We start from the raw sequence: 7,397 nt of genomic DNA on the forward strand, positions 1-7,397 counted from the left end.
CAATCTCACAGTATTCTTAAGAGGAATAAGGTTAAAGGGCACAAGGTGATTAGCCAAGGTCTGACATATGGTAGGCAAGTTAAACATACACTCTTTCTCCTTTCAATCCCATTACTGTCTGCAAGCATTGTGGTCTGCTTCACCAGTGGTTTTCAAATGTCAGTGTTGGTGTAAGAAACACCTGTGATGCTGGTTATAAATAGACTTCAAGCACTGTCCCTCCCCAACCCAGAGATTCAGATCCAGTAGTTCTGAGATGTACATTTAACAAGCACTCCAGGTGAAACTGCTGCAGACGGCGCCTCATCACAAATTGAGAGACTATCTACTTTTTCTGGCTGGAAGTGAGGAGGCTTAGAAGGAGCTACTCATCGTGGAGACAGGTACTTCTCTTACCCTCCTACTAGTCTGAAAGTTTCTGGGAAGCAGAGGCATCATTATTTCTCTGACCCTCCCCCCCACCACATGCCAAGCACAGGACTCACAAGTGTTTACTAAATCAACTCAAAGTAACTTCAGATGGTACAGAAACAGAAGTGGTGGGAAGAGATAAGAGGATGGAGATCCAGGCAGAAGCAACTAAGTGATTCCAAGAGATTCCATTGGGACAGCTGTCCTGAGCCAGCCCCAGAATCAGTCTTTGCTTCTACGATCCCCACAAACAGTATGATCCTGGAGAGCAGTCACTAGGAAGCTCTGGGTTTCTAGCCTGGCTTCATTTTTCAGATTTCCATCAGCCTGGGACACAGCCCTCTGAGCCCCAAAGTAACCTTTAGACCATGGACAGGAGGACAAAGGGCAAACATGCCAAATACTAGAAGCTGAATTTGCACTTATTGTCATTGTTGTTTTACTCAACCAACTAAGCTTAAATCTCTTAGGGGCTTCAACAAAAACATTTACAGGCTGTTTTGTTAATTAATGTTAATACAGACAGCATTATGTATTTATTGAATCACTGTATGGGCCAGGTGATTTTTATGAATTACATCTTTAATCCTCAAGAATTCATTCAACTAATATTTGTTGAGCATCTACTGTGTGTCAAGTTATCAAACAAAAGCAAATATGATATATTTATCAATATATATAAAATTGTATCTATCCCATGCATGACTATAGAGAGAAATTTCCTAGAGACTGGGAGGCTGATAAGTATAAAGCATTGGTACGGTATCTGACACAGAGCAAGCACTTATTAACGTAGCCACTATTATTGTTTTTGTTCATTATTACAGAGGATACAAACTGTTGCTAAAGTGGTTCTTCCTGGATGGCTTCTTTCTGGAAGTGTTCTGGGTGAATGCTTCTTCCTTTTGCTAATTCGCATTTACTAAAAGTTCTACACTCAGTATGCAATACTATTGTAATCAAAAATAAACGTTATTTACTTTAAGCTTAGAAAGATAGTTCCTTTTTGAATCCACAAATGAAAGCCACACTGTCTTTGACAGCACCATCTAGTGGCTCTGACAACGTGTGAGGGAAGATCTTTTTTTTCCCCACTCACTTCTTCGGGACACCTTCTCTGAGATGCTACTTTGGATCAGCGGCTACAAAAGGAGTGGTTGTGATACGTTCCAACTTTCACACAGTGTCCTGCATAATGTTTGACCAATGACTGGCAGGCTCCTTTTCTGTGCCCTTGTCAGTCTTTAGAATTCACTCTATTATTTCATGATGGATGATTTATTTCTTCTGGGGCTTTGATTTGGATGCTTTTTCTCCCCAAAATACAACTTAGGAATCCTGTGAGTCCTCTATTACACACACACACACACACACACACACACACACACACACACACACAAATGTAAATCTATTTTAGAAATGTCCTTATAGCTATAGATATAAAAATTACTAGGCAAAGATACATTTAATAATACAAAAAGCATTTACTGAGGACCTATTAAGTACCAGGCATCATGTAAGATGCTGCAGTGAAAAGCTGAATAAAACCTCCTTCTTGTCCTCAAAGAGTTGCTACGGGAGATTGCAGTTTAATGCAACACACTGCAACAGAGCCAAGTCACCTGTGCTTTTACTCATTCATTGATTCAAGTTTTTATTGAACACATCCTATCTAACAAGCACTGTCCTAGGCACTGGGGATATAGAAATGATTGAAATAGATAAACCCTCTGCCTTCTAGAGCTTATAATCTAGTGGCGTAGAGATAAACAAATGAATATAAATTATAGGATGATAATAATTGCACAAAGAAATAAGAAGGTGGGTTAAAGGGAATGACATAGGATGGCTAACAGGCAATGAAAGTTCTTCTGGTCAGGGGATATTTGAGCAGATACCAGGAGGTGCTGAGGGAGCAAGTCATACAGATATTGGGAGAAACAGGGTTCTATGCAAAGCTTCTGAGATGGGAATGTGCTCCATGTGTTGACAGAACAGCAAGAAGTTCAGATAGCTGAGCAGAGTGAACTAGGGAGAGAGGAGTAGGGGATGAATTTGGGCCAGATTCTGTAGGACCCAGTTGGCAAGGATAAAGACCTTCAATTTGATTCAAGGATTAATGGGAAACCATTGGCACATTTTGGATAGAAGAGGGTCATGCTCTGGTTTACATTTTAAAATATCATTTAGTTGCTGAGTAGATATTAGATCATAGAAGGACAAGAGTAGAAACAAGGAAACCATGCAGCAATCAAGTAAATAAATGTCTGTGGAACAACTGAGTGTATGGCTAAGATATAAGAGAGAACAGAAGAGTAGTGTTCAGTTACACTCTGTGAGTGACAAAGAAAGGCTCCTCATTGGAGGGGAGGCCTAACCAGGGATCTGCTTTTTATTTTCAGGTTGGAATTTTTTGGCAAGGAATGGTATTCCATGAGGAGACCCATCATATCAACGTCTCTCTTTGGTGATATTAGCAGCTTAATAAATGCTCAAGTCCATTCATTCATTAACATGGCAAAATGGTGATATTCTCATTCTATCTTTTCATTTAATTTTTTTAGCTGGATTTCATTTATAAAAGAACGTTTCCTTCACCATCTCTTTGGTTACCCAGGGGTATAATTCATATAGAAAAGGTAAGATAATTGCTTGATATTTTTCCCCTTTACTTTCAGTTTTCAGAGTGAGTTGGTTGACTAGCATCTTTCCATGGTGACCAAGTGCTTGCTTGCTTTCTCCCTTTTTCTTTTTCTCCCCACCTCCTTCTCTCTCTTACTTAACTTCTTCCTCTCTCCTCTCTCTCTTTCTCGGATTTTCTCGCTCCCTTCCTCCTTCTCTTTCTGGCATTCTTTTCTATTTCACTTGTTCTTTCTTCTTGTCTTATTATCACCATGAACGTAACAGTTTTCAAATATATCTGATGAGTTTTAATCAATTGCAGTTTTTACCCTGCGGATGCTTAATTGTCTCATCTTTACCTAGGAGCCTCTTCAAGTTGTCTCCTAAGCCCTTTGATGGAACCCTGGCAGTTTTTGACCTCTTCCTCAATACCTGATACAAGCTGTAATACGGGCTCAGTATCGCAACTTGGAGTCAGCTGTTTCTCTATGGAGCCCTGGTCCCTTTAGTGGGATGTGGTATTTCAGCATCACAATCGGCACTAGGAGCGATCACTGTTTCAGTTTTTGTCATTGTTTCTAAGCCCTTCCAGTGAACAGAGTTTGAGGGGAGGGAGTGGGATGGACTGGGAGTTTGGGATTAGCAGATGCAAACCACTGCATTTGGAGTGGATAAGCAATGAGGTCCTGCTGTCTAGCACAGGGAACTATATCTGATCACTTGTGATGGAACATGATAGAAGATAACATGAGAAAAAGAATGTATATATAATATACATATGTATAAGCATAACTGGGTCACTTTGCTATACAGCAGAATTGACAGAACATTGTAAATCAACTATAATTTAAATTTTTTAATAAAATTATGATTTAACATTGATAATTCCAATTTTAATTATGATTTTTTTTCCTCCTTTCCCCATATGGATAGTCTCAATGTTCAGCAATGCCAGAAATGACATAATGACAGTGGCCCTTTATTACTAATTTGCTTTATTCCACCCAAATACACACAACAATCTCATAGCTAATAATACTGACAGTACCGACAACAATGTGATTACCGTAAATAATTCAAGATTCTTTTGTTGCACTTTTTGTCCTAAAAGAATCTCACCTTAGGGTTGGAAAGGCAGGTGACTGACATGCAAAGTTACAGAATTGTTCATGTCATGGAGCTTTACAGTTTGTGGTGGAAACAACATTTAAGAAGTGATTCTGTTATACAACTCAACAGCAAAAAAGCCAATCAACCAATGGAAAATGGGCAAAAGACCTGAATAGACTGTTCTCCAAGGAAGATATGCAGATGGCCAGCAAACACATGAAAAAATGCTCAACATCAGCTGATTATAAGAGAAATGCAAATCAAAACTACCATGAGATACCACCTCACACCAGTCAGAATGGCCATCATTAATAACTCCACAAATAACAAGTGCTGGAGGGGGTGTGGGGAAAAGGGAACCCTCCTCACTGTTGGTGGGAATGTTAACTGGTACAGCCACTATGGAGAACAGTTTGGAGATACCTTAGAAATCTATACATAGAACTTCCATATGACCCCACAATCCCACTCTTGGGCATATATCCGGACAAAACTCTACTTAAAAGAGACACATGCACCCACATGTTCATTGCAGCCCTATTCACAATAGCCAGGACAGGGAAACAACCCAAATGTCCATCAACAGATAATTGGATTAGGAAGATGTGGTATAGACACACAATGGAATACTACTCAGCCATAAAAAAGGATGATATAATGCCATTTGCAGCAACATGGATGGAACTAGAGAATCTCATACTGAGTGAAATGAGCCAGAAAGACAAAGACAAATACCATATGATATCACTTATAACTGGAATCTAATATCCCGCACAAATGAACATCTCCACAGAAAAGAAAATCATGGACTTGGAGAACAGACTTGTTGCTGCCTGATGGGAGAGGGAGGAAGTGGGAGGGATCGGGAGCTTGGGGTTACCAGACACAACTTAGAATAGATTTACAAGGAGATCCTGCTGAGTAGCATTGAGAACTATGTCTAGATACTCATACTGCAACAGAACAAAGGGTGGGGGAAAAAAATGTATACATGTAAGGATAACTTGATCCTCTTGCTGTACAGTGGGGAAAAAAAAAAAAGAAGAAGTGATTCTGGAGTTCCCTGGATTCGTTGGTAAAGGTCTCCGTGTTGTCACTGTTTCGGCTCAGGAAGTTCTGCATGCCCCTGGCACAGCCCCTCACAAAGTGAAGTTCACCTGACTGGGGGCTCAGAGTCATCCTCCCTGAGGAAGTGACTCAAGCAAAGACCTATAGGCCAGGTTGGAATTAGCTCAGCAGAGCATGGGGGAAAGATGGGGAGGGGGCGGTTCTGACAAAGAGAAGAGTTCCCTGAGCTGGGACTTATAAAGCACTCTGCAAATAAATTGCCAAAACAACGATGGCTTTTTCAGAATTTTCTTTTTAAGTATATTCTTCAAAAATCAAAAGATCATCAACCAAAATCAGGTCTGCTCTCCTCTCTAGTAGTTTTCAAGTCACACAGAAAGTAACCATTGCACAAAGCCACAGGCACGCTTTCTTTGTAACCCAAAACCACGTTGCTTAAGCACTCATTTTGTTTCTCATCCTTAACTCCCATTCCTAAAAGCCAGAGCTTCAGAAGAACATTTAAAAAGCAGAGCTTCAAACGGTGAGGGGCATTTCCTGGGAGTCTCCAGCGGACAATCTCAGACCACTGAGGACCCCAAATAATGACAGCAGGGATACTGGGGCCTGTTCTGTGGATGGCACTGTATTAGATGCTCAACATGCTTCAAATCTAATCCTCAAAACAATGCTGTAATTTAAATGATGTTATCCCATGTTAGATGGGAGGAATCTGAGAAGCAGAGAAAGATGAGGTCAAGTTCCAAGTTCTGTAGTTGCTCAGGGGGAGAGCCAAGAACCAAATTCAGGTCTGCCTGATTCTGAAATCAATATTTCTGTTACCCCACTAAGTTTCACTGGCTTATTCCCTAGAGACATGACATATTTGGATATATCAACTGTGATTTATAAAATAAATGATTACTTACCATAGTTTCAGAGTCACAGCCCACAAGTAAGAAGCACTTGCTCTAAGAACTAACATTTGGTTAACCTTGATAGCCTACAACGATATCCTTGCCTAATCTGACTGGTTCTCACTATTTCCATTTCCCAGAGTGGGGAGACGGCGACTCGGGAAGAAGGTAATCTGTTCAGCTATTACAAGTGCCAGAACTAAGGCTCGAACCCATGGTTTCGACTCCAGATCCCAAGTTGTTCTCACTCTTGGTCATCCTGGCTCTTTTTTTACCAGATTTCAGAATGAGGGCAGAAATGAAAACTTGACAAGAAAAGCCAATAGCAGGCAAAAAGCTTAAAATCGCACACTCCCAATTGGGACACACTTATCAACAAAATGCCACTCTTTGAATATGAAGCTATTATAAAAACAATAAAATGTTAAAAACTGTCACTTAACCTCTTCAGGGGGAGCCCATAAATTCAGCACCTTACCATTGTGGGCAAAAAAGTTACATAAAAACATGAAAAGAAAATGAAACACTCTGTTTTCTTAATTTTTCAGTAAATCTGAAACCATTATAAAAAATAAATTCCACTTTTAAAAATACGAGCGAGAGGGACATGATCTCATTGTTTAAATTTTTCACTTTTCTTATCCTTCGATAAATAATTTTGCCAAAAAGGAAAAAAATTTACTTCCTTTTGATAAGTTCACACTTACTGCTTTGTCCCTGGTAGAGTAGCTCATTTGAGGTTTCAGAGTCATATTGTCTTGGATTCAGATGTTGGCTTCACCTCTTCCTAGCTTCAGTTTTGTCACCAGGACTGTAAGGATGAAATGACAAAATGCAGAATGAACGATTAACCCAGAGCCTCATACATGTGTGTACACGGCTGCTGTTCATTGCTGTAACTCACAACTCTTGATAAGTTAGGAAGGAACAGTTGGAATTTGGACGTGGAGTAATACTTTTTTTAAATTCTAAAATCATTAGTTTGGAGTTCCTTAGTGGCTCAGTGGTAATGAACCTAAGATCCATGAGACGCAGGTTCAATCCCTGGCCTCACTCAGTGGGTTAAGGATCTGGCATTGCCGGGAGCTGTGATGTAGGTCACAGATGCGGCTCGGATCCTGCGTTGCTGTGGCTGTGGCGGAGGCCAGCAGCTGTAGCTCGGATTCGACCCCTAGCCTGGGAACTTCCATATGCCACAGGTGCATCCCTAAAAAGACAAAAGGAAAAAAAATTAAGTTCACTCTTAAATAACCAAAATCACTAATTCAACTCTAATTCCTATATTGGAAA

The 7,397-nt window shown here is 40.2% G+C and overlaps 1 protein-coding gene and 1 long non-coding RNA gene across 2 annotated transcripts in view; one reads left to right on the forward strand and one right to left on the reverse strand.

The window, feature by feature from the left end:
* Nucleotides 297–2,920, forward strand: LOC110261217. The gene is made up of 2 exons (XR_002345165.1): nt 297–383; nt 2,814–2,920. It is a non-coding gene; the product is annotated as an uncharacterized LOC110261217 (long non-coding RNA).
* Nucleotides 6,815–7,397, reverse strand: part of ATG4C (autophagy related 4C cysteine peptidase) — a 131,642-nt gene continuing 131,059 nt past the window's right edge. Inside the window, exon 13 of the transcript XR_002344396.1 lies at nt 6,815–6,918. The gene's annotated coding sequence lies outside the window, so the exon portion shown is untranslated. The remainder of the gene's footprint in view (nt 6,919–7,397) is intronic.

The sequence above is a fragment of the Sus scrofa genome, chromosome 6 (assembly GCF_000003025.6).
Source record: "Sus scrofa isolate TJ Tabasco breed Duroc chromosome 6, Sscrofa11.1, whole genome shotgun sequence".
NCBI lineage: Eukaryota > Metazoa > Chordata > Mammalia > Artiodactyla > Suidae > Sus > Sus scrofa.